Source organism: Canis lupus, chromosome 1, assembly GCF_048164855.1.
Source record: "Canis lupus baileyi chromosome 1, mCanLup2.hap1, whole genome shotgun sequence".
Classification (NCBI taxonomy): Eukaryota; Metazoa; Chordata; class Mammalia; order Carnivora; family Canidae; genus Canis; species Canis lupus.
In genome coordinates this window covers 89,560,744-89,588,598 of record NC_132838.1, presented here as the reverse complement: position 1 = coordinate 89,588,598, position 27,855 = coordinate 89,560,744, and the positions used below count along the sequence as shown (strand labels likewise).

Genomic DNA, 27,855 nt, shown 5'->3' with positions numbered 1-27,855 from the left:
CTGTTTGCTTGTTTATAAAATTCAGTCCTGCTGTACTGGTTATATAGCTAGAAGCCAAAGCTGCATCCCCACAGTATCCATCATAGTATCTCACCCGTAGTAGCTGCTCAATAAATGGGGATTGAATTGAATGTATGATTTTTTTTTTCTGTGTTGCTGCAACTTGAGAATGTAACGTGTTAGTGGAAGTGGAGTTGAGCTGTGCCATCATAGTGATCTTGAAGTTCAGCTTGCTCTAAGTTGAGTAACCTGGACCCAGGGAGGTTGGGTCACTCATATAGTTAGTGGCCAGACCAGGGTATTGTGTTTTTCTTCCCTAGTCTTATTGAGATCCAGTTGACATACAGCAGCTTGTACAAGTTTAAGGTGTGCAGTGTAATTATTTAACTTATGTATATCGTGAAATGATTACAGCAATAAGTTTGGTTAATATTCATCATCTCATACAGATACAGACAAAAGAAAAAAATTGGCTTTTCCAAAAAGAAATGGTCTTTTTCTTGTAATACTTAGTAAATATTTAGTATTTACTTAGTAAATACTCTCTTAACAACTTTCAAATATACCATTTGGCAGTGTTAGCTATAGTCATCACGTGTTGCATTACCTCCCCAGTATTTATCTTGTATCAAGAAGTGTGTGTACCATTGGACCACCTGCATCCAGTTCTCCTTCCCCCACATCCCACCTCTGGTAAACACAGATCAGATCTCTTTTTCTGTGATTTTGGTTTTTCTCTTTCTAGATTCCACATATAAATGAGATCATACAGTATTTGACTTATTGCACTTAGTATAATGCCTCAAGGTCCACCTGTATTATCTTAAATGGCAGAATTTCTTCTTTTTATGGCAGAATGGAACTCTGTGTGTGTGTGTGTGTGTGTGTGTGTGTGTGTATGTACTGCATCTTTGTCCACTGATTCGTTGATGGACACTTAGATTGTTTCCACACTTGGCTGTTGTAAATAATGTTGCTGTGAACATGGGGTGCAGATGCCTCTTGGACATACTGTTTTCATTTCCTTCAGGTATATTCCCAGAGGTTGAATTACTAAATCTTACTGCAATTATTTTTAATATTTTGAAGAACTTCCATACTGTTTTCCAAAGTTGCAGCACCGATTTGCAATCCCTCTGCTCCTGGGTGTAGTGTCTCAACTTCATATTTATGAAAACATCTGTAGGTAATTCATTCTATCATTGCCATTGGGATATGATTTGGTTTCCTTTTTTTCTCCTCTCTCTCTCTCAAGATTCTGGCAACCTGATGTTTGTAGAAAATCCTCTTTCTAGGACCATAAAACCCATGTTCCCTTCCTCTTTTTTTGCTACTGTTTCACCATGTGTTTCAGCTGGCTCTCGGAGTTTCTGCTAGCTCACCTATCAATTGGGAGGAGTAGTACTTTGTGTAGGGGCCAGAGATTGGACTAGGTGTCCTTCTGAGGCTCTTTTTGATTCCCCCTGCTTACTCAGTGATCAACTGGTGAGTTGGTTCTGAGCTGGTTTAAAGGTGAGGGGGTATTGCAGGTTCTGGGTATAAATCCGAACTACTCCTCCTACTGTTTTTATGACCATGGTTGAGAAAGGATACAGAAGGAATGAATATGGCCATGGAAAGAGTGGGAAAGGGTCAGATCTGGAGTTTGGACAAGGATTCTGATTCTACTATCCTTTAGGTTCTCAGTATAACAAAGTATGATTGGTTGACACTAGAAGGTTTGAAAGGGGCATTGTAAGAAGCAGGATCTTGAGCAAGGGACCATAAAAATGAGGATACCAATGGTGTCCAAAGTAAACAAGGTAGGTTTTTTGGTTTTGTTTTATTTTGTTGTAGTGAAAACAAAGGAAAAAAAAAAACAATTTTTAAAAAACAGAAACTACCCAAGGAGAGCAGGCAGCAGGAGAAAATATAGGCAGTAAAGATTCAATAAAAATAAAATCCAGCGTCTGAGCATAATGGTTAATGTAATGCCATAATGAAACTTCCAATCTGCTGGTTCCTCTTATCTCTTCATTAAGTCTTCTCCCAGGAAAATCGGCCATAAATCTGCTTTGCCTAAAAACTATAAACTTATTAGTAGAAAAGGAATACATCACTTATGTAGAAAATTTAGAAAATGTACATAAGGTAAAAATCAGTCTCACAATTCAGAATAACTAATTTTAATAATTTTGGTATATATCCTTCAGTCTTCTCATTTGCGTTCACTTGCACATCTTCTTAAAGAGTCATAAGGAACAAACTGCTTTAGAATCTACTTCTTAAAAACAAGATGGGTGGCACCAGGCTGGCTTAGTTGATGGAGTATGGGACTTGATCTTGGGATTGTGAGTTCAATCCACACGTTGGGTTTAGAGTTTACTTAAAAATATTTATATATATGTTACATATATAATATATGTTATATGTTATATAAATATCTAAAAATTTATAAAGATCTCTAAAATAGAAATATTTATGTAAATATAAAATATTTATAAATATATAAAATAGAAGTTAAAATATTTTTTTTTAAAAACTTGAGATGGCATGTATATACTTCTGTCACTAACTAGTTTTCTGTAACATTTTTAATAAACCTAGCATATGTACAGATTACTAGTTTTAGAAACGTATTTTAATCATTAACTCTTATAAGTACTATAAATATGCTTTAAACATCTCCGGTCATTTCTGTGGGATAAATTCCTGGAAATGCAATTACTGGATCAGCGGGGGCTCATGAAATGATAGTGTTTTTTAATGTACATGGCCAAATTTTTCTCTGGGAAACTAATATTTACCTAGATTTAGACCAGCAGTGGGATTGGCTAGTTCCCTGCTTATTTGAAAACATTTGACATTTTCACTTTATAAAATTATTGGCACATTGGTATCAGAAACAATGTATCATGTATTCATGTGCATATATTTGATTTTAGGTATGTTTGAATATTTTTGGCCATTTGTGTGATTTTTTCCCCCCAAATTGTCTTATGTCACTTGCCTGTTTTTGAAAGCAGAATTTTTAATTCTCTAGAACTCTTTATCGGTTAAGATTGTAAACTCCCTTTCTGCCATATGTTGCAAATAATTTGCCTTTTGGTTTGGTCTTTAGTAGCTTTACTTGACTCAAAGATTTACATTTTATGCTGTCAATTTGATTAACATTTTTCTGTGGGAGTTTGGCTTCTGTCATGCTTAGACAGGTCTTTTCCACCCCATTATTATATAAATATTACTGTAATTTTCTTCTAGTACTTTGGTGGTTTCGTTTTTCGCACTTAAATTTTACTGCATCTGAAATTTATTTCTGGGTCAGGTGAGAGATGGGGACCAAACTTTATCCTTTGCAAAATGAGTAGCCAGTTGACCAACCTGATTTTAATAATTCATCTTGTTTGTGTTTGTTTGAAATGTATTAATTATGTGCTGAATTCTAGACTAACCTTAAACACTTTACTGCTAAAAACAGAACAAGTTTTAGTTCCTGTAGCTTTAGAACACATTCTGGCAATATATCTAGTAGTGCAATTTCTAGTTTCTCATCCTCTTTGCTCCCAATTTACTGAGTATTCTTGACAGTCTTCTAAAGGAAATTTAGAGTAATCTTACCAGAAAGAAAACTTCCAATGAAGTAGTAATTGTAACTGAATTACATTTTTAAAAAGATTTTATTTATCCTTGAGAGCCAGAGAGAGCCAGAGACACAGGCAGAGGGAGAAGCAGGCTCCCTATGGGGAGCCAGATGCAAAACTAGATCCCAGGACCCTGGGATTACGACCCAAACTGAAGGCAGATGCTCAACTACTGAGCCACTCAGGCACCTCTGGATTACATCTCTGAATTAATTTGGGGAAATTGTGATCTTCCATAATTCTTCATTTGTTTCCCACAGTAAAGTTACATGGGTTTCTTTAGCTGGTTCTCTATACTTCTTTTTAAATGTCTTCCTGTTTGTTTGGTATCTTTTTTTCCTTTATAAATGTGAATTTTGCTCCCATTATATTTCTAGCTGGTTATTTCTACAAATTAAGGAAACTATTGATTTTTTTATGTTTTGGCTGTGATTTTTTTCTTCTGGTGATACTACTGGATTTAAGTGGGTTGATTATCTTATTTCCAAATAATGTTAATTGTATGTTCTAGTTTCCATTATTTATAATTTTGTACTACTTTGGCTGATACTTGTAGAAAAATATTTAGATAACAGAGGCGATAGGAGGCATGCTTGTCTAGTTTCTGACTTGAAAGGGAGTATCACTAGTGTTTTGCCATCACACATGATTTGTGGTTTTCCTCCTACATACAGTACCTTGGCAATTCTGGGCTCTTTATTCTCCAAATAAGGTACAGTTAATAAGTTATTGGTGTGTGGCCTTCTCAATGTATAACAGTTAAACTCTGGAAATGGTAACTATATTTCCCTGGAGTTCTGTGACTAAATGGCGACATATCAGTCTTATATGTAAATACCTTTTATTTTAGATTCTAAGTGATTTGTACTTGTACTCTATGCACTTCTGAACTGTTAAAAATCTGTAAGACATAATTTGGAGTATCTTCTACTCAAATTAGAAGGGCAGGTCAAGGGCTCCTGGGTAGCTCAGTGGTTAAGCATCTGCCTTTGGCTCAGGGTGTGATCCCGGGGTCCTGGAATCGAATCCCACATCAGGCTCCCTACAGGGAGCCTGCTTCTCCCTCTGCCTGTGTCTCTGCCTCCCTGTGTGTCTTATGAATAAATAAATGAAATTAAAAAAAAAAAGGCAGGTCAAAAATTCATGTAACATAAAGCCTTCATTTTTTTATGCAGGATTATTAAGACCTTATAAGCACAGTGTCATTCAACAGATGAGTTTCACTCCTACTTCAAAGAAACAAATTAAAAAAAAACACAAATGTTAGTTTTATGGTGTCTTTAGAGACTGCTTTTCTAAAGATACTATTTTTGGTTTTCATATGGATCTTATTTTTTGGATTTGTAGTGGGATTTTTGAAAGCACTTTTGGGAGTATACATCTGTTTAATGATGTCACCAGCAGTTTGCAAAATGTACTATATGCTGATGTCAAAGGAGCATGCTAATTCAAAATATATTCAAGTACCTTAGTAATATGGACCCCTTTTATTTTTAAACACACAAAAACACAAAAAAGGAAAAGTGGCCTGTATAAGTAATTCAAGTTTCTCCCTGAAAAATGTGAAAAATATTGAAAAGCGTAAGGAATTTAATCCTACTAAGAGAGATAAGCATTGTTGGCATTTACAATAGTTTTTCCTTCGTCTGTGTAATTGCTATCATACTGTAAATACAGGTCCTTTCATCTAGAGGTTGTAATCACATGTGTTTTTCCTTGCTTGTTTTTCCATGTAGAGCATTTAATCAAGAAAACAAGGGGCACCTGGGTGGCTCAGTGGTTGCGCAACTGCCTTCCTCTCAGGGTGTGATCCCTGGATCCCGAGTTCGAGTCCCACATCGGGCTCCCCACAGGGAGCCTGCTTCTCCCTCTGCCTCTGTCTCTGCCTTTCTCTGTGTCTCTCATGAATAAATAAATAAATAAAATTTTAAAATAAATGAGTAAACAAACAGGATGGTTGGGCTGTGGGAATCTGGAGGGAGTAATGATCCGTGCAGCCTTACAGATGGCCAGCGTCCTGAGGAGTCATCCCAGGGCATGACCTCTGCACAGTCCACCACCATCCTGAGACAATGACTGAGCCAGGTGTCCTCAGAGAGCCTGAGAAGCAAAGCTGAGATTATCCTGCATGACCTCTGGGAGGCTTAGGGTCACCTGAACAAAATACTCCTTTTTTTCTGAGCCACGGTGTAGATTTTGCTTGGACACCTTTGATCAGGCATCTGACACACATGGCGATATTACCAGTGTAGACTCTCCCCTGTTGTGCAGAAAGAATAGCTTGGAGACAGAGGTGTCTGAATCTTAAGGCCAGATTGCAGGGATTTTTTTTTAAGGGACTTTGGCCACGTGATATTGTACATAAATATTTTTTAAGAACCCTGTTTGACAGATCAGCATATCTCCCGCTGTGGTATAATATTAGTTCTAAAAACTTATAGCTGATCCATTACCAAAGCCAAAAAAAGGGGGTGGTGGGAGAGCCTGAATTAGAAATTTAATGCGAAGAATTTGTGAATTGCTGGTATTCTCATTTTGTCAGCGTGACACATTTGTGTAAGAAATAGATTTCTAAAAATGTATAATGGCTGCTCTGCAGTCTACGTATTTGTTCTTACTTTATGGTGGTTTCACAAGGTCATCTGTAAATTAAGAGCCAACCAACAAACAAGGGAAGTTTTAAGAAAGTAATTTTATAACATTGTTTTTTTCCAGTCATCTTAGTATTCCAATAATTAAAAATAAAATTAGAAAAAATTTTCTTTTATCTTGGATATTTTTATAAAGTTTGGAGATTCTGATGATGTATACATAGAGACTTCTGCCACACGTTCCCTCTATAATTTCTTTATGTCAAGGGATATATTTTTTGCCTGTGTTTCCATTTTCTAGAATTTCAGGTTGAAATACACAAGTCTCAATCTATTCCTTTAGAACAGCACCGTCTGCTAGAAATACAGTGAGAGGCACTTACGTCATTTTAAATTTTATAGTAGTCACATTTTACCTACTCTATCAAAAATATTTCAACAGTCCCATGAAAATTTAATGATACATTTTATATTTTTTCTTCAGGCTAAATCTTCTAAATCTATGTGTATTTTACACTTATTCAGACACTGGATTTTCATCAGAAATACTGGGTCTTGATTTAGATTTCATAAGCTTTCAGTTGAAAAAGTAGACTCACATTCCCAGATGTTCCAAACATATGTAGAAGTTTCCCTGTGTCAGAAACAAGCAGAGTTTTAATACCTTTTTAAGTTAAAATTAAATACAATTAAAAATTCACCTCCATTATATATATATTTCAAGAGCCATTTTAGTTTTATGCGTAGCATTTAATCCTAGTTATTAGTAGCATAGGGAATTGGAAGAGAACTGGCTTGAGAAAGAGAAGACTCCTGTTGGCTCTGTGATTAGCTGTGTGACCTGGAATATAGTACTGTTGGCCTCGAAATCTTCATTTATAAATTAGTTGTAGGGAATGGACCATATGTTCTTCACAGAGTTCCCTTTGATGCTCATTAAATATTATGAATCTTGGATGTAGAAAGCCTCAAAATGCCACACCAGTTTGAAGGTGTTTCAGACCATTTCTGTAAAATAAATAGCTGTTAAGTGTTATGTTTCATGATACATAGCTTAGGTATGAGGATAGAGAAGGGAATAGCCACATCAGATATGGTATCCACAGGAGCTCTTGGCTCTCCTTTGGGGGAATAAATGTTCACATGCTGTAGAAATTATAGAACTAATATATCTCTTTTTCATGAAATTGCCTATATTTATTTCCTATTGCTGCTTAACAAATTCCCACAGATTTAGTGGTTTAAAACAATACAAATTTATCTTTATAGTTCCGAGAGCCAGAAGCCTAAAATTGGGCTCAGGAGGCTAACATGGAAGTGTCAGCAGGGCTACTTTTTTTTTCTGGAGGCTCTGGGGGAGAATCTGTCATTTTGCCTCTTTGAGATTCAAGAGGCCAGCAGCATTCCTTGGCTGATGGCCTCTTTCCATCTTCAAAGCCAGCAATAGCTAGCAGAGTCTTTCTCCCATCCTGTCATTCAGACATGAGCTTTCCTGCCTCCCTTTTGCATTTGCAGGACCCCTCCGATTACATTGGGCCCACCAGATAATGCAAGATAATCCTACTTTAAGGTCAACTGATTAGCAACCTTAATTTCACCTGCATCCTTAATCCCCTCATCCTGTGACACCCGTATGGTCACAACATAGTCACAGATTCTGGGGATTAGGACGTGACCATTTTGGAGGGACCATTTTTCTGCCTACCACGTTGCCAATCCCTGACATTTCATAGTTTTTGCTAGTACTTTTAGAGCTAGTCATTTTTGTTTCTCTGCTCCCTTTTCCTTGTCTGAGATAGGGAGCAGTCAGATAACAGAAGGCAGGAATCAACTGGAAGAATTCAGGCTAAGCAGTGACCTCAAATGACTAAAATATTTCTCTTCAGTGAAGCCTACCTCAATCTCCACCTGTTTGTAAAAGCTAATTAGGTGTTGAAGTTTCTCTTATTTGGGACCATGTTCCCAGCCATGGAATGAGAGAGGCTGTGTCCTTCTCAAGAGAATAGGGATGCATTACCTAAGTTTATTTTCTCCTCTTTACCTTTCAACAGAAGAGCCATAAATGTTTGCCAGAGTTCAGCATGCAGATTTTCTCTCTGCTGAGCAGGTGGTCAAAAGTTGTGCGATGATGTTCTCCTAAATACAGAATCATAATGTCCCTGTGAACGTGCTCATTAAGAGAGAAAAATATTGGACTGTATTAATTTGCATTTCAGTCCATTCTTTTGGGTAGATCTTTATATCTGCCTCTCACTATAATTATTTGCATCTCTGGTGAAAATGTTACATTCATTTCCAGATGAATTATGCTATTATCAAAGGCTCCGAAGGAAATCTTCTGAATTCACCATTAGCATTTAGAAAAAATGGATGAGAAGCTGATATAGAGAAGGTAAGGTAGAGATTTTTGAGTGTCCTAGTACTGAGTAACAAAAGTAGCACTTATCTTTAGGTCGACAGTGTTATTTAGATTTTGCCCTCTGAAATGTTGGTTTGGAGGGTAATAACCTGTTGGGAGATCTCAGTGGTTAAGCTCCATTTCATATGTATTATAACCTCTGTCTGGGCCACTCACTCAGAAATGCTTATGAGTGCATCCTCTGTGCCTTATTTTTTGGAAGGCAGTGGAATTACTGTCCTTGGAGCTGCCATACTGTACAGTTGCAAGATTCCCCATTTGTGTCACTCTGTAGTCTCCGTGAATGGCACCCCCTGGAGTTGTGCAGTGAAAGACTTGGAGGCCTTCTGAAATGACCTTGACATTGCCCATGAAGGACATTGTCAGTGAGGGAGTCCATAGCCTAGTGAGGAACAGATTTACATTGAGACTCTCAATTTTCAACATTACATGTATGGGGGCATCTACATGGTAGTATCTGACTTTTTCTGGAAAAGTTAGGGTATTTGGAAAGGTTTTGCAGAGGAGGTCCTACCTCAACTGAGTCTTGAAGAATGACTAGGAGGTGGTCAGATAAGAAAAAGCTGGACAGTTTCTGGGCCACATCAGTGGTGTGCAGAAGCATATGGCATTTGCAAGACCTGCAAATATTTCAGTATGACTAAAGTGTGAGATTCATGTAGGAACATGATGAGGCAAAGCATTTAGCCTTTCTGTGCCTTTAGTTAGTTCCTCATTTAGTAAAACGAAGAATATAATGTTAGCCACCTTTGGGGGTTTTGTGCATGTTAAATGAAATACACCGTAAGTGAAATGCTTATTAGGAAGGGGCTTCCATAGAAAAAAAAGCACTTAACAGATGTCAACTGTTGATGAAGGTGATGACAATCATGTCACATGAGGTTAAAAAAAGTAGGCAAGGTCTGCAGGGCTAAGCAATTTCAATATCATAGTGCTGGCATGGGGAAATTATTAAAGGTTTTTTTTTTTTTTAAAGTAAACATGATTCACAGCTTTGTAGATTCATAAACTCAGTGTTGTCATTCTATAAGGCTAATTAGACCCTGGTGAATTGATTCATACCACCCAAAATCATCAGATATGATGAAAAAGGCCACCTTATCAATTTACTGGCAGAATGGATGGAAAACACTTGGCATGCTGTGATGAGTATGTCAGTGAAGTGCTATATTTTCTTCCCATGAATTGGTAAACTTGCTTGAGCTCCTGGGTTAACATCACACTTACATGGTCTGTAAGTGAGGATGAGAGTCAGAACAAATGGAGATGAATGACTGAAAAGGCTGGTTTCAGCAGATGATGCCAACCCATTGGATCCGTCTTGGTCACAAACTATATGTCTGTTGTACAGATAAGGGTTCTCAGAGCATTTGGTTCAGGGCACCATCTTCTCTGGAGATGCTGGAGACACTTATCTTTTCTATCCTTTGGTACATATCCCCTTTTGTGGACACACTCATCCCCTTGCTTTTTTTTTTTTTTTTGTCTTTACCTTTGCTTCAGTCTACTTGTAGAAGATGTCATAGTTTTCCAGTTCTCTTGATTCTCTTTAAGGTTGGCTGCTCTTTGATGAGATTTGGGGGTGTACTTAATCTCAACAATAGACAGTCTTCATAATGGTCATTTTCTCATTTCATGCAGGAATTAGGTGGTGGGTTATTTCTGGGAATATGTATTCATTTGAGCCCATCGTCCACGGAAGCTGAATTTACAGTGCTACTAATGATGTGTAGAATGGCTTTCCATTTCTTAGTGTCCTCATAGTCCCCTAATTCATTGTTCTGGTCATCTCTTCCCCTAAATTGTGAAATCCATGATGTTTGGGAACCTCTGGTATAATGAATGAATAGGTAGGATAACACTTGTGTCTTAAAGTTGTAGTATTTGTATCAGAATAAACATACTCTTATCACAGTACTGTTGCAGGACTTTAGAAATATTTTAAGATATTTTACTGAATGCTTTAGGAATATAAAAATAGGGACACTTGGGTGGCTCTGCGGTTGAGTGTCTACCTTAGGCTCGGGTCGTGATCCCGGGATTCAGTATTGAGTCCCTGCGAGGAGCCTGCTTCTCCCTCTGCTTGTCTCTGCCTGTCTCTCTCTCTCTTTCTCTATATCTCTCATGAATAAATAAATAAATCTTTTAAAAAGAATATAAAAACATTTCTTTTACTGGATTTTCATCCTGTCTTTTAAGCTATAGTGTTACTCTATACATTCCACCAGGCCTTGATCGCAAGGTCAGGCTGATTAAGTAATACTTTATCCAAACAGAAAGTAATAATGTTAAGACAGAATTATTCTAGTGACACTTGATGAAGTAAACCTTTTCTTGCCCTCACCTCTATTATGTGATCTCTTAATCATAAATATCAGTGTATCCAAAAAAATTGATCTTATGTTTCAAACTGTAATTATGCTGGTTTCTTTAATAGTTATTAGAAACATGGAAGCATTTTACACATTTGTGTGCATTTTTAAACAAAACCGGGTTTAAAAAAAAAAAAGTGGAGAAAGCCCATGTAAATTCACTGCCTTATGGAATATGTATTCTGAATATCATTTTTAAACACTGAAACAAAAATGCTTTGATGGAATGCTACAGTCACTGCTCATTATCTTGAATTCACTTGCAGGTCATTTGTTCTTAACTGTTAAAAAAAAAAGTAAATGTTCTTGCTCCAAAGGAAATCAGTCACAATTGTTCATAATGGGTGCTTCTTTAAAACTGAAAACTCTGGAAAAAAATAAAAATGGAAACTCTGAGAAAGACTGTACTCATAATTTTTAATGTTTCAGACATTACAGATGTTGACATTTTGATGAAACAAGAACTTGCCTCCAGTATTATTTTAGTGGCCTGTTCTGTGGAGCTGTTAGAGATAAAAATGTATTATAATGAAATGTTTATTAAAATGCTTATACTGTGCTGAAAATTTGGGTGTGGGCTTGTGCTACAATGACTTCTATGCTCTAGCAAAAATGTTCAGGTACATATTTATGTTAATACAGCATAGAGAAAATGGTGGTTCTCCCTTATTTGGAATAAACTAAAAGTAAAATTCCAGCAACAGTATCAGAGCTGTTAAAATGCAAGGCATGTTTTTCTTCTTACTGTTTTAATTCTCCACTAAAGCAGGACCTATGATTTTAAGAAATCAATATAATTTACTGTGGCTGTTTCGTTTATAGATAGATATCAGATAATATAAAGTGATTTCTTAAGTTACTGTAAAGGACCAAAGAGCACATGAAAGAAAATGTCCAATCGGTTAGTAATTTTTTTAAATGCCAAAAGAAAGTGCTACATTTTGTTCCCTAAGCCTGAGTTTGAGAAGAGTGATAATACCAAGGTTAGAGTGGATGGGGGGAGAATAAGCACTCAGATTCTGTTGGGAATGTCAATTGATGTACATTTTCTTTAGGGCAATGTGTTCATCAGCCTTGAAGTATTTATCTTCCTATATTGCATTTCTACCTCTGGGAATTTAGTGTAAGGAAATAATTGAACAATAGTGGAAAAAAATAAAGCACTGCTATTCTTTGTAGCATTGTTTGTAAAAGCAAAAATTACAAACGTTACCAGTTTCCATCAGTAGAAAATGAAATTATGGTTCTTTTATCCATGGGATGCCTTAGAGCTGTATGGAATGATGCTGTGCAGGAAAAGATGGCATATGTAGTAAATTACAATCTAGTGGATGTAATTTGGTCTCATTTATGGTTAAAGAAAAAGCATGTTTGTTAGACTTTGTGGATGCATCTGACAAAATAAACAGAAGCTATCGCTGGACAATAGATTGCAGGAAACCTTTATTCTTGGCTCAGTTTTATTCTTTGCTTATTTTTTATGTAAGTAGAAACTTTTTTACAAGAAAAAGTTTTTTAAAATATATCTTTGACTAGCAGTTCAACATGTATAATTGGATGAGTATACAAAGATGTTAAATCAACACAGTATTGTTAACAGTTGAAAAAAAATTAACCTATCTACCTATCCCCTATTGTCAGGAATTTAAGGAAGTCAGGGTATAAGGATGCTTCATAGCCATTGAAATTGAAGATGTAAATCTGTATTTATTGATATAGAAGAGATGTATACATCATATAAAAAATAAAAAGGCTAATAAACATTGTAGGTAGGTAGGAGGGTAGGAATGTAGACAGATAAAAGTCTGGAGTATTTTACATGATAATTTCACTAGTAATTATTTCTGGATGATGGGATCATGGGTAACTTTCAACTTTTCCTGTGTGTCTTTATTTTTTCAATTTTGTTACAATGAACAAATACCTCTTTGATTACTAGAGAAAGTAAAAATCAACAAAATTAGAGACAAAGAAAAATTATCAAAAAATTCTGTAGGATACTATGTGAAATTCTGTGGAGATACACGAAGTATGTGGTATTTCTAGAAAAAATTATTTTATCAAAGTAGCTCCCAGCAGAGAGATCCTAAGTCAGTAACCATGTAAGAAATGAAAAAGTTATCGAAAAGTGCTCTCAGGGCACCTGGGTGGCTCAATGATTGAGCATCTGCGTTCAGCTCAGGTTGTGATCCCCAGGTCCTGGGATCAAGTACCACATCAGGCTCCCCATGGGGAGCCTGCTTCTCCCCTCTGCCAGTGTCTCTGTCTCTCATGAATAAATGAATAAAATCTTAAAAAAAAAAAAAGTGCTCTCAGAATTCAAAGTGTAAGCCCCAGATGGCCTGAGTAAATTCTTCCAGCATTTAAGGATATTATTAACAAGGGTGAAATTATAATTTGTTAAAATGGGGCTTTAATTGGGAAATTTGGTGTAAACCAGATTGTCCTATGTAAACCTGGATGAGTGTTCACATTATAGTTTCAACATTTTCTAAGTATACCACAAAAAGTCAAACTTCCAAGTTTAAGATGTAAAAATGATCTTTATAACCAGAACTTTGCAAAGGTGGTGTGTGTGCACATGTGCATATGTACACTCACATATACTGGAGATCAGTCTTGCTTATGAATATTGATGTAAAACACTGCAATAAAATACCACCAAATAGAATTTAGCAGTACATTAAATAAATACTAGAGCTAGTGGTACATAACAGGAATGTGAGCTTGGCTCCACATTAGGTCAAAAAAGAAAAATCCATGTGCTTATCTTAATCAATGCCAAAAATGCTTTGCTAAAATTCAACATCTCGTGATACGTTGATTGTGGCAGTGGTTACATGACTGTACACATTCGTCAAAACTCCTTGAACTATATTCTTTAAGAGTGAATTTTATTTCATGTAAATTTTGCCAAACTTAACTTTTTAAAAAAAAATTATTTATTTATTTATTCATGAGACACAGAGAGAGAGAGGCAGAGACACAGGCAGAAGGAGAAGCAGGCTCCATGCAGGGAGCCTGACGGTGGGACTCGATCCCGGGTCTCCAGGATCGCCCTGGGCTGAAGGCAGTGCTAAACCGCTGGGCCACTGGGGCTGCCCCAAACTTAACTTTTAGAAGAATAAATCAAATCGTTTATGGTAACAACAATAACAAAAGGAATACACATTCCTGATTTAAAAGGGAAAAAAAATTAACTTGGTGCAATTAGAAGTAGTAGAATTTGTTACTTTTTTTTTTTTTTGCTTTATTTTAAATACATAGTCTTATGCCAAACCAGCATCATATTTTGTGAAACACAAGAAGCATTCCCATTTAAATCAGATGTGTGGTAAGAATGCTCACTTTTGCTGAAATTATAAAACTAACTAGAAAGTACCAGCCAGAAGATAAGAAAAAAAAAAAAAATATATATATATATAAACATTGGAGTGGAAGTTGGCAAACCTCCTGTTATATGTAGGTATTTGAAGTGCACACTTGGAAAGTAGAGAATCAACTGAAAAATGATTACGAACAACAAGAGAGGCCAGTAGGCTGGGTGGCTAGTTCTAACTGGTGCTAGTGGGGAGAGCAGTGGGAAGAAAAAAGGAAAAAGTGGATGCATACATTATCCACTAGGACAGGTTTCAGGGTATCGCCCACCATCATTCATAGGCAGTGCCACATACCCGGCCCCTGCCAAGCACTGCAGGGCATTCTTCCACCTGGAAGACATGACTGTTGTCCTCTCCTAGAGAGCATGTGGCCAGAGATGGGTTGAGCATCAAAAAAAAAGACAAAGGATGTTATGAAAAGAGTAAGAGGAATGACATTCCTGGGTCACAAGGGCCAAGCCTAAGGTCAGCCTTTCTACCTTTTGATCAGTATTAGTGTTAGCATTTAATTTTTTTTGATAACTGTTAAAAAGCATTAACTCTTTAATCTTTAAGAAATTGAACATCTGTACAGTGTGAGAATTCACATTCTTAGAGATCTGGATTTTTCAACCTCTCTCGAGGTCCCAGCACCCTTCTCAGCAGAAACAGCATTAGCGGGAACAGAGCAGTGGCTGCCTCTCCCCTTTAGATGTGTGAGGGCTCTCCAGTCTGCTGAGGGCAATGCTCTTTATCTTAGTGCTATCACTCCATCTATGTGCCTGCCCTTGGAAGCATTTCAGTTGGGTCTCCTGGTGTTGGTAATACACTAAAGAGAGATACGGGACCAACTAGGTTCTTAAGTGGTAAAGCAGTGTCTCTAGGAGCTGACTTGTCACTGTGTTGGTTAGTGTGATGGAAGGAACATTTAAACAAATTACAAAATATTTATTTTATACACCCAATAATCCCTAAGTCCCCCATCATAGTTTTAAAAATTAAAAAATTGTTTTTATTTAAAATACCAGTTGGAGGGTTGATCTTTGTGGGGAACTGGCCATCGTCCACCTCTTCCTCAACATTCTTCCTTCTGGGCTCTGCAACATGTGCAGAATTCCTTTTTGGCCAGGGTGATCTTTCTCTTCTTTGACACATCATTAGATTAATTGAGCCTTTAGATTTTACACATTCCTAAAGCAAATTAAGTGGGAAAAATGGGACAGGCTTTCACCACCACTTATGTTGTGGAGCTTTTTCCAGCGTATGTTCTGTGTCGGGATCAGTGAAGTATTCTAGAAGCAAGAGGATTAATTGCATTTTGCCTACATTTTTTTTCTGAAGAAAGGTGGAAGTTTTTATGTTGTCAGTCATGGAGCCAGTTAAATGTAAGTAGCACTCTGAAATCTTGGCTCCTCTTTTATGAAGAAGGATGTAATTTCCGCAGATCGGGGCTGATCTAAAGCTAAAGGTTATTTTTTTATGCTTAAAAAAATATTTCTGGTGCCCTCAATTCCACCTCTTCATCCACTTTAGGGCTTTTCATCTTAAGTATCTTTTTTTGTACCATCTACATCTTTCTTGCTACTCATCTTTTCTCAGGAGGAGAAAAAAAGTTTAAGAAAGTCCCATCCTTAAGACCCTGCCCATGACCTGTCACTGGTGACATTTTGTTGCTTGTTTTCTTCATTGTCTAAATGAAAGCACCGGGCACCCAGTCAGAACTTGAAAAATGTTCTCTCAGTCTGAATCAGCCAAGTTTTCCAAAGCTTACTCTATGTGACTGCCCCCCACCCTGTCTGTTACTACCTCCCCCAGGCCTTGCTCCTTCCATCTGATCTTTTTTTTTTTCCTGCACTCTCTCTCTGGCTCTACCTGAGTCCTCTCGCCAAGGTCACCAGGTGTCTCCCAGACACAAGAAACTCCCTCCACAATCCTTATTATATTCTTGAGCATTTCTGCCACGTGTGATAGGTGTCAGATGTCCCATGTGTAACAAGTGGCATTTGTGAGAGGAACTCTTTATTTTTGCCTCTCCCTGTAAATTTATTCAATGGGGAAAGGTCTACTCTTCTGAGTGTAAAACTCAGGAAGCTTTCTGCTCACTCTTAGGCAATAAAATGTCCTCCTGTCACTTTAAGACACTGCAGCTGGAATGTCAGATGTTGGGTGTCTTGCAGTGGGCAAAGGCTGCACCTTCACATCAGCCACTCCCCTCCCTTGGGGGGTGGGAGTCTGCTGCTCAGCTCCTGAGGAGGGTGGGGTTCTCTCTCTTGCCTTTGACCATCTCCCTGCGCTTCTCACCTCTCTGGGTCAAAACAGGGAAAGGAAGGAATCCAGGGAATAAAAAAACAAAAATTCTCAAAGATCTTACTCAACTGGTACTATTGTAAGATGGCTTCTCACGCTTCCAAGTTCAGCAAGTCCAACCAGACTTTCCCCCAAGTTTCCTCATAGACTGTCTGATCTTCCTCTCAGCTAGCTGAAAGCAATCCCCTCATCTTCAAAGCTATTAGTACTTTTTTTTTTTTTTAATAAAAATTAGACTACCCTGTCCCAGGCCCCATTGAATAGGATTCTCAAGACTGGGGCTCTGTTGCATTTGTTTTCAAAATTCCATGGATGATTCTGGTGCTCACTGCAGGCTAAGGACCCAAGATCTAGCCTATATTATAGTTAATAATTTGCAGCTCCCCCCCCCCTTCCTGGACTCTCACCTTCCTTGGGGTCTTTTTCATCTTTATAATACCCTCTACGGAACCTTGATCATAACCGGCTCAGAGGAAGTGTTTTGTGGAAAGCAATTGGCAATCTCAGGGTTCTGGCAGAGAAGCTTTGCTAGCAGTGTGTGTTCTGTCTTCAGATTGAACTGCATACAGTTCTCGTGCTCAGTAAATACTGGATGAGTTCCTGGCGAGGTGGTTAGTGCCCCAGAAAGAGAAGAGAAGAGAGACCACAGTCTAGTTAAATAAGATGTACTGGTTGTGGTTCCAGGCTCTCTTTTGAGAAGACTCGTTTGTGTGTGGCTGTATTCTAAGAGCTTCACATGTATTACCTCAATTAACGTTCACAACCATCAGTTGACAGAGCGACTCTTATTCTCATTTTTTAGGTAAGAAAACAGAGGCTCGGGGATCCCTGGTTGGCACAGCGGTTTGGCGCCTGCCTTTGGCCCAGGGCGCGATCCTGGAGACCCGGGATCGAATCCCACGTCGGGCTCCCGGTGCATGGAGCCTGCTTCTCCCTCTGCCTGTGTCTCTGCCTCTCTCTCTCTCTCTGTGACTATCATGAATAAATAAATAAAAAAAAAAACCTTAAAAAAAAAAAAGAAAAAAAAAAAAAGAAAACAGAGGCTCAAGGAGGGTACATAACTTAATCCCCAAGGTCATGCAGTTGTAAGGTACAGTCAAGATGTAAACCCAAGCTCTCTGACTTCAGAGGTCAGGTTCTTAAATACTATGTTACAGCAGTTCTCACTCAAAGGGAGTAAAGCTTTAGAGAAATTTGGGGAGATGCCAGGGTTAGCCCTCTCCTCCCTCTTTCCTTTGCCTTTCTCTCCACAGTTTGCCTGCCTGCCCTCTTGCCCTGCAGAAGCATTAATGAAAGAATTTGAGCAAGAGGAAGGGGGTGTATGTACTTTGATGAGATGATTTCAGAAAATTCACTCTGGCAGTGTTTATGCAAAGTGGGTAGGATTGGAGTCATTCTAACTGGTCAAGGCTCATTGGCATTAGGGCAGTTGTCAAGGAGCGGGGGACGGGGCCCAGTGCTTTAGTAACAAAGGCAGAAGGGAAGGGCACCAGATGTTAAGGACATACAATGATAAGAGGAAGGAGAGGGGTGATCTAGAATATGTTGAGTTTGGACTTGGTTGTCTGGGGAGATTGTTGTGTCGTTCATTCTCAGGGAGAGCGGATTTGAGGGAGGGAAAAGTGAGTTTGTTCATTGACCAGGTTGAAGGAACATCAGGTGGAACATCAAGTGGCAGTGCCGCATAGGTGGCTACAGATTCCAGTCTCAAGATAGGTCAGCTGTATCTAGGGATAGAAATGTGAGAGACATCAACACATGGGGCATAGTTAAAACCATGGACGTAGATGTTGTTGCTTAGAGAAGGAGTTTGAAGTGAAAGCAGAACCATGGAGCAAACATCACAGAGCAATCTGTACAAATTTAATAAAGTATCCTGCCTCTGTCCTGGATGTCCTTTTGAACTCAAAGGAATCATTGAACTCAAATCTCTGAACCTCAGTGTACTGGCTGGTCAAGTTTAGTGTGGGTTATTTCTTTTGTTTCCCACAAAGATTGATTGATTGATTTGAGAGAGAGCAAGTGTGCAGGGGGAGGGACAGAGGGAGAGAGAGAACCTCAAGCAGACTCCATGGTCCATAAAGAGCCCGACATGGGGCTTGATCTCCCGACTCTGAGATCAGGACCTGAGCCAAAATCCAGAGTTGGACCCTCATTTAACTGAGCCACCCAGGCACCCCTAGTGGGCATCATTTCTAAAGCTGCCTTCTGATCAGACATTCTGCAATTCTAACTCTTTGCATTGGTTTTCTTGTCCACTTTGGGACAATAGGGCATTGATTAATTGCCTGATTTTGTAACCTCACTGGTATCTGTAAGCCCATGCAGTTATATGGAGGCCTTTTCTGTCTTTCTGATGAGCAGAATGATTACCCTGTATGTGTCCAGCCCACTGACATTCTTGGAAGATAACCTGGAGCACCATGAATGTGGCAGCTGTGAGGAATCCAAGGGGTAGTAGGTGAGGTGATGAAGAGCTCACCTCTGGGCTCCAGTTTCTTTGTCACTTACCTGGTTATGCCACCTCAGGCAACTTAACCTCTCTAAAATGAGGACAATAATCCTAGAGTTGGTGTGGGGACTGAACAAGTTGATACACAGTACTTACAGGGGTCCTTGGCACACATGTCTTCACTCAATATAAGCCACAATTATATGATGACAGGAGTGATGAAAGCATTGGTGGATTGGTGGAAAGCGTCTTAATTGTCAAGGTTGAAGACTTTTGGTTTTCAAACGGAGAGGGAAAAAGAAAAATCGGCATCACTTCCTAATGAGTAGGAACTTTCAGATGGCTAAACTACATGAATGGTAAAAATATGCTTCATATTAACAAATGGAACTATACTTATGTTCACTTTAGAAATGAGCAGGTGCGATACAGGAGGAATTAGAGCACCCCCACCCTTAATATTTGCTCTTTGTGTTGCATTTACTTGTCCTATTTAGCTTGAAGGACAGTGGGTAAAAAGAGCAGAACAAATCATGAACTGCTCTCTGTCTCAGTATTAAACCTTGCTACCTTCAAGTATCAGAGAGGGTAAGAGAGACTTAGCTGTGCAGTGGCTACCCTCTGAACCAAAAAAATTTCCCTTAGGCATGTTCCTTACCAGTCTAAATCTGGCTTCCAATTCCTTTGGAACATTGGACCCACTCTTCAGAACATCCTGACAGGTGTCAGTTACCTGGAGGGAAAGACACATTTTGAGGGAACAGTGACTAATGAAACTTCTTGAATCTTTCTCCAGCTCGCCCCCCCCCCCCCCACTCTGCTTACTTTGTCTGAAAGAGGCTGTGTTCAACTTGTTTGTCAGGAATAGCCAAATATGTGTCCCTGTGCAGTTTATTATATGCCAGGAAGTACAAGCAACATGACAGCAGTAATTCAAAACAGGGTTTAAAATGAATAAATAAGAATAAGCCCCTGGGATTAGTCCCAATTGAAAGTTCAGCGCCACCAGGGAGGGTAGCTGCTGTCTTTGGGGATGAACAAATGGCTTGCTGTAGGGAATAATATTCACTGATCCAGCCACATTTTTACTTACTGACAGCCTTTCCACCCCTGTGGGGTCCATCTCTTCTCAGATTCAGTAAAATTCTTAGAAAGGAAGTTTATTATTTCTCCACGTCAGACACTGTCAGCCGCATGTGAACCTTTTCACTCATACTTTTTTAAACGATAGAACATGTATCATGTCTCTAAAAATTACTCTGGTCTTGGGGAAGAAGATGAAGAAAGAATTTTCTTCCACAGAATCAAACTAAAAGTAAGAAAACAAGGAAGCCCTCTGGTGAGAGGGGTAGAAAGGGGGGAAAGATCACTTTGTGATTGTGGCACTGAAGTTTTTAATACAGAGGGAGCTATTGGCTTTTACTGTTTGTAAGGCCTCGTATGGACATCATGCCATTTGATCCTCGTAAAGAGGTTGTGTCCCCACTTCATAAAGGATCTAAATGAAGCCCAAAGAGATTGACAGACTAGTCCAAGGTCGCAAAGCTAGAAGTATGATAGTCTGACTCTGGGTCTGACACCTTTATTTATTTTTTTGCTGTGATCGTGCTGTGTACTAATTTGTTGAGCCCTCATAGAGGTTTCTGAGACACCCAACTGGAAGGCCCAAATATGTAAATCCAACTAGATTTGTAGCCTTTGCATGTTTTAGAGTTAACTTTATACATTATCCATAAAACCCTGAGTTATTTTTTTCCTTCTTGCTGGATGGATCAAGATGGCAGGCAGGGAGAGAGCAGTATATAGCCATAGAAAAGGGTATCAGTGATTGCCTTGGTTTATGGCCTAGGAAAAGTTCGATGCCAAAGTGAAGGTACCAAAAAAAAAGGAACGCTGCCAAAAATATATAAAACCAGTGAGGAACAAATGATATCAACTCATTTTTCTCTTCTATGGAAAGATGTAAGGCAGTAGAGAGTAGGGGCTGAATGGCTCTTTTTAGTATCTTCCCTGATACTCTCTCCTTTGAGTAAATTGAACAGAGTAACTACAATTCACATTTATTTGTTGACTTGAATTTTGCTGAAGGCCTAGGCTGTGAGCTTCTTCTGGTGGGGCTTTGAGGCCCTTTCTACCATTGGGCCCATGTCTGTATGATGAGTGTGGCTCCGTGTGAGTGGGCTGATGAAAAAAAGATCATTTTTTTCAGCGGCCATGAAAAAAATCTCAATGGAGCGTCAGAAGTCCCAGAATAAACTTCTGCTCTGATTTTCTAATCTTTGCTGTTGCTTTAAAGCTTTAAGGATTGGTCAAAAGATCCTTGAAAGCAAATTCCTTAGAGAGGACCTATACTTAGTGGGCTCTCAATAATTGGAGAGCAAATGGCTGATAAGTTTCTGATATCATCTTCTGTTTTTCTTTCGTTAAGATAATTAAATAACTTCATGTCTTTAAGCACAGTTCTCATTCTTCCCATATGTGATAACAACCCCTGCCGAGTTCCTGGACTCAGTTTACTTTAACTGTTCCATCTCATGAATGATGCTGGGAGGATATGTCAGAGCTGACTTTTAGCAGATACACAGTTGAGAAAGTCAAAGGCTCTGAAATGAGCTTCGTTTCCTCCTTTGTGTCTTCTTAGAAATAACTTGATTTTGAGGGCACTTTGGGGATAGGACTAAGGAGAGCTGGTGGTTCTGTTGGTGATCTATAAGCAGCCTAAGACAAGTATCCAATGCTTACAGGAGGTTGCTGGAGTCTGTTGGGTGTTTACGGCCCCAGGGAAATGTAGCTTGAGGAGTGTGTGTGTGTGTTTCTGTGTCCATTCTTTGGACTGGCAAGGCCAGCTAGCTGTTCTCCCACTGATATCGTTGTGTGTTGGAGAGATTTGGAAGCTCAGCATTCCAGTTTAGACTCATGATTAGTGTTTGAACAAAATATCTCCCTTTCAGTTGAAGTATTCTTACTCTCTGTCTTCCATTTATATTTCAAATTCCCATCGTCTCTTTCTGTATTGATAACATTTTGAAGTCTAGCTCCTTAAATAATATGGTGTATAAATTTCAAATATTTAGTGAATTTCCACATGTGTGTATACCTGGGTAACTAACACCCAGATTAGGAGATATTTATTACCTTGTGCCCACCCCCCGCCCCAGTCATTTGTCCCAAAGGTAACCAATATTTTGACTTCTACCACCACAGATTGATTTGGACTGTTGTTGAATATCATAAAAATGAAGTCACAGAGTATCTACTCTTTTGTGTTTGATTTCTTTCTTGAAATATTATCCTGTAACTCGTTGATGTTGTTGAATAAATAATGCCATTATATAATTTATTCACCCATTCAACTGTTTATGGATATTTGGGTTGTTCCCAATTAGGGGCTATTACAAATAATAATGCAAGGAACATTCTTGGGACATGTCTTTTAGCAGATATAAGCATGCATTTCTCTCAGGTATATACCCAGGAGTGTGTTTACTCAACCATAGAACATACATGTATTTTCTTCTTGTAGGTACTGCGAAACACTTTCCCTAAGTGATTGAACTAGTTGATAACCACTAAGTTCCTATATTATAAAAGTCCACTTTTCCTCTGCAATATTTTTTTAAATTTTTATTTATTTATGATAGTCACAGAGAGAGAGAGAGAGAGAGAGAGAGAGAGAGAGAGAGAGGCAGAGACATAGGCAGAGGGAGAAGCAGGCTCCATGCACCGGGAGCCCGACGTGGGATTCGATCCGGGGTCTCCAGGATCACGCCCTGGGCCAAAGGCAGGCGCTAAACCGCTGCGCCACCCAGGGATCCCCTTCTGCAATATTTTTATTCTAGGTTGGTGATGCTTGTTACTATGGGATGTTGAGATATTTGTCAGTCCATCTAAGGGCGTATATGTATATACACACATTTTTATTTCACAGTCATTCAATATGGATGGATTCAGAGGTAGATGTTTGCCTTGCCATATGCTTGGGAGTTTAATAATGGAAAAACTGCCCCTAGGAATTAAAAGGAAACTATTTGTTAGCTTAAGAAAATGTAATATTAATCACAATAAAGCTTAACTATTGAGTGGGTATCTGCCTTTATGACTCAGGAGTGAGCATGAATATCAACTGTCTGTGGTATTTAATTCATACCCAGAGTGAAACCAGAAGGATGAATTGACTCAGGGACAATCTCCTGAATCCTGCCTCTGGCATTATTCATTTGTAACAGGCTGAATTGCATTTTATGGCTGCTGTTTTCTCTCATTTATCCTTTATTCCTTTGAGAGGAAGCAGTAACTAAATATATTAAACACTGCTTAGAATCTTCAGCACTGAGCATTTTAATTCTATCAAGAGTGTATCAGCATATGGTTGAAAAGGAGTGGAAACTTAGGCCTTTGGTTTCATAGTTCACATAACGGTTCATTCAAGTGATCGACCTGTGTGGTTGGGAGGACACTTTAATAATAATATTGATAAGAGAAAAGGATTTGTCAAAGTACTTAGAATCAGTGGAGAAAAGCCTGTTAAGCTGGATAACAGGGTTTTCTTCCCTTCTGGACAAAGCTGTGCTAGTCCATTCAGTCATCAATCATTTATTTGCACAGTGATTCAACTACTTACTGAGTCCTACGTCCTAGGCTCTGGTTTAGGTATTAGGCATATAGCAGGAAACAAAGCAAAGGCCTTGTTTTTGTGGAGCCGACCTTCTTGACAAGGATAAGAGGCAAGAAAACTATGTCATATATGTCATTTGGTGCTCTAGAGGAAAATATAGGCAGTGTAAGGGGTATGGGAGTGAGTGTACGTTTGATGTCATGAACTGCTGTTGGTTTTTATAAGGGAAGGTTGGGGAAAGCTTCTTAGTCAATGACATTTGTATAAAGACCTGAAGGGATGGAGCATGTGGATGTCCACTGGAAGAAGAGGAAGCCAAGTGGAGGAGGGAGCATGCCTAGTGGGCTGAGGATAGTAAAAGGGCCTTTGAAGTTGGAGGGAAGGCATTGAGGGGGACAGTGTCTGGACGTGGGGTCAGAGGGACAGTAGGGACCCGGATCCCATAGGGCTCTAATGACTGCTGTAATGACACTGACTTTTTTCTCTGAGTGGGAATTCCCCTGAAAGGTTCTATTCAAGTCTTCCCTTTAGAATTACCTTCAACACTGGCTGGAGAACTGACTTACAGAGATAGGGGTAGAAACAAGCAAATGAGTAAAGACAGCTAATAGGTGTGTTCAGGCAAGAACCAAAAGGCACGGATGTCTGATTTTGTGGACTTTTCACCATCTTTGTGCTTTTAATAAAGATAATTGTTTTTAAAGATTTATTTATTTATTCAGAGAGAGGCAGAGACACAGGCAGGGGGAGAAGCAGGCTCCCTGCAGGAAGCCCAACGTGGGACCCGATCCCCGGTCTCCAGGATCACGCCCCGGGCTGCAGGCGGTGCTAAACTGCTGCGCCACCAGGGCTGCCCCAAAGATAATTGTTCTTATCCAGATGTGGATGAACAATGTTGGCACCTTTGAGCCACGAGTAATAATTTAATAATACAAAAATTAGCATTATGCTGTGACTATTAAAAAGTTCCATAATTCATGCTTTTTTCTATTTATCCTATATTAATTTACTTCTGAAGGCTCTTCCTCATCTCTCTCCTGTTTTTATTCAATAAGGTACCATTCTTTCAGCCACTCATGCTTGAATTTGTCATTTGTGACACCTCTCTCTCCATCCTCTATAAATGCAAGGAGTCGGGTACTGTCATTACCTTCCTGTCTCTCAAATCCATCTCCTTTTTCTGCCGCTCCCAACTTGAGCTTAGACCTTCCTTTTGTCTCGCAGTTTAGCCATCAGATTCTCCTTCTCTAATCTGTGAGAAAGGCAGCAAAAACAATGCAGGTTTTGAAGTAGGACCTTAATTCAGATTGGCTCAGGTCTTTGTTCTTCTGTGTAGCTGTAGGGCCTTTTGCAAATTTTTTAAAGAAGATATATTTATTTTAGAGAGTGAGCAAGAGTGAGCACAGGGAAAGGGGCATAGGGAGAGGGAGAGTCTTAAGTAGACTCCACATTAAGTATGCAGGGCTCAGTCTCATGACCAAGATGACAACCTGAGCCAAAACCAAGATTCGGATGCTTAACCAACTGCACCACCCAGATGCCCTCCTTTTGCCATTTTTTAACCTCAGCTGTCCTGCTATAGAATGAGCATAACAATATCTAATTTGTAGGATTGCAATGAGGATGCAGTGGGACTGTGGAGTGTTTAAAGTGCCTGGCAAGTCGTGGGTGTTGGTTCTTCCCCCTTCCATTCTTCGACTTCACTCCATCATTGAGCTGTCTGGCAGGTCCTAAAGTATAGTTCTCATAGCATCATTCCTCTTGTCAGAAAGTTTCCACGGTTTCCTGTTGCCTCAGATGTTAAATTTGGGTCCTTTTGGCTGGCATTCAGAGCCCCGGTTCTCTCACTCCCACTTCCATTTCCAAGTTTTTCCCCATTATTGTTCTTCTCCACGTACATCACATCATGTATTAGCAAATTCACTATTTTGTCATGCTGTCGCATCTCTATGAAAAAGACCATCGCTCCATAAAAATCCTACCTATCCTTTAAATCCTGCCTCAAGTACTGTTGCCTTTGCAAAGCTAAGAATCTGGAAGTGGCTTCTCCCAATTCTAAAACATCATTGCCCTTTTAGGAGGCAACATGGTGCCCAGGCTTTCTGGAGCCAGAACGCTCAGATTCTGCCCTTTACTCTCATCCTGGGGACATTGCTTAATTTCTGCATCTGTTTTCCCCTGCAAAATGAGGACAATAATACCTCCTTGAAAGGGCTGTTTTGAGGAGGTAAGTAATAAGGTACTACACGTGAAGCCCTTTAAATAGTGTCTGACACCTGGCAAGCTTAAATCAGTTTCTATATAATTATAAGCATGACTAATCAACATTATTATATCATTAGGACCTGTACTTCACAGGGAATTCAAACGAAAAGCTATTCTGAGATAACAGTGGAAAAAGAGGCATAGACTAGGAACCTGGATCCTAGTACTGGTTCGCACTACTAAACAAGCTGTGTGATGGTGAACGTCACTTTTTTTTCCTTCAGCTGCAAAAAGAGAAGAATGAACAAAAATCACTAAGCTTTCTTTCGGTTCAGACAGCCACATGGCTGTCCGATAGCCACCTGCAACTCACATCGCCCAAGGGAGAAGTCTTAATTCCCACCTGTTGAAACCCACTCCATCCCTATCTCCGTAAGTGACCATGCTGTGTATCCAGCGGAAGCAGGAAACCTAGGAGTTGCCTTTGAATGGCCTGTTCATTTCATCATCTAAATCCAACCCATCTGAGGCCTGTCCTATTGGTTCTACTTCTCCCTGTCACCGCGGCTACAACCCTAGCCGGGTCCTCTGCCTGCGCCTCGGCGGTCGGTTCCTCATCGGCCTCTCTGCTCCCACCCTTGCCTACTTTCAGCCTAATTCCCACCCAGCCCAAGCCATCTTTAAAACCTAAACCAAAAGAACACCACTCTCCTGCTTTAAACTCCCCAGTGGCTTTTCATTGTACTTGGGATGAGAGATCCAGACTCCTCTGCGCCCTCACAACCACTCTCCCCCCTGCCCTTTCTTCTCTTGGCGCCAGCTCACCAAACTGACATGTCTAGGGCTTTACTAGCACGTGCTGTCTTCTGTGCTTAGAGTATGCATCCCCCAGATGTCAGCGTGACTTGCATCTGGAATTTAGATCTCCGTCCTTTCTAATTGCCCGCCCCCCCTTTCTATCAGTAGTGCTCTATCACACCATCTTTTTTTTTCCCCCCTTTCCTAAGGTTTACCACGATCTGAAAACAGCTTTATTTATTCATCTCTCTCTTTCCTTGCAGTAGAAATGAAATGCCCTCCTATTAGGGCCTCCTTCCTAACAGTGCTTAGTGCATAGTAGGTATGCAAAAACAAAACAAACAAAAAACCCCAAACCGTGATTTTCATGATACCAAAATTTATGTTAATTGCCTAAGCTGAGTGTTGTGTTTTTAGAGCGTGAAGCCCTCTTACTTTTGCCTCCGTTTAAACCCTCGTAGGGAATGAAGATGATCTTGGAGCACACATGCTCGTGCTGGAAACGGGACTAAATTAAGAGGGCTCCAGGGACAGGCTGGCTTTCGCTCCGGGGCCTCAACAGCCTCCCCCTCTCACCCCCCACCCCTGCTTCCAGGACTGCCTCTCCTCCGGCCTCCCTCCTGCTCCCTCCTGCTGCTTCTCCTCTCCCAACGACCCCATTCCCTGCAGACAGCAGCCTGCAGGCTTCGCTGCGGGGGTTACACCCTTTCCTTGACCCCACCCCCCCCACCCCCCCCACCCCCGGAGCTTTCATTGTTCTTAGGATCAGGGCCCGGGCCACCACCTCCACCTCCGGCAGGCCAGCCCCCCCCCTCCCCCGGCCCCCGCCGCCCACCGCGCTTCCCCTTCCTGGACGCCCCGCAGCCCGCTCCCGCAGCCCGGCGAAGCCCTCCCTGCTTAGGCCAAGCTCCGCTCCCCTTCGTACGGCCCCCGCATCGCCACCAGCCTCTCTGTCAGAGCTCTGCTTTGCTACACCCAGACTCCGGGGACTATGGTGACCTTCGGAAGCCGCGTCGCCGCGAGCTTGCGGCTCGGTAGTAGTAGCTAATTGCGGAAGAAAAGGGCTGAACGGCCGCCGCCGGGCCCCTCGGCGCCCCTCCCCCTCGGGCTATGACGC

At 40.0% G+C, this 27,855-nt stretch overlaps 1 protein-coding gene and 1 long non-coding RNA gene across 19 annotated transcripts in view; one reads left to right on the top strand and one right to left on the bottom strand.

The window, feature by feature from the left end:
* The window catches only part of PIP5K1B (phosphatidylinositol-4-phosphate 5-kinase type 1 beta), a 299,006-nt gene that overhangs the window by 49,375 nt on the left and 221,776 nt on the right, over positions 1–27,855 (top strand). The gene's annotated exons all lie outside the window — the stretch shown is intronic.
* LOC140640163 (uncharacterized) lies at positions 6,330–27,847 on the bottom strand. 15 transcript variants are annotated; one of them, XR_012036834.1, is made up of 6 exons: positions 24,886–27,165; positions 19,779–19,853; positions 19,277–19,390; positions 17,076–17,268; positions 8,253–8,347; positions 6,330–6,845 (listed from the first exon to the last, which is right to left on the bottom strand). It is a non-coding gene; the product is annotated as an uncharacterized lncRNA (long non-coding RNA). The 15 variants fall into 15 exon arrangements; XR_012036835.1 differs by lacking the exon at positions 6,330–6,845 and adding an exon at positions 6,855–7,219; XR_012036858.1 differs by lacking the exons at positions 6,330–6,845; positions 8,253–8,347 and adding exons at positions 12,455–15,653; positions 27,738–27,847 and having other exon boundaries at positions 24,886–26,224.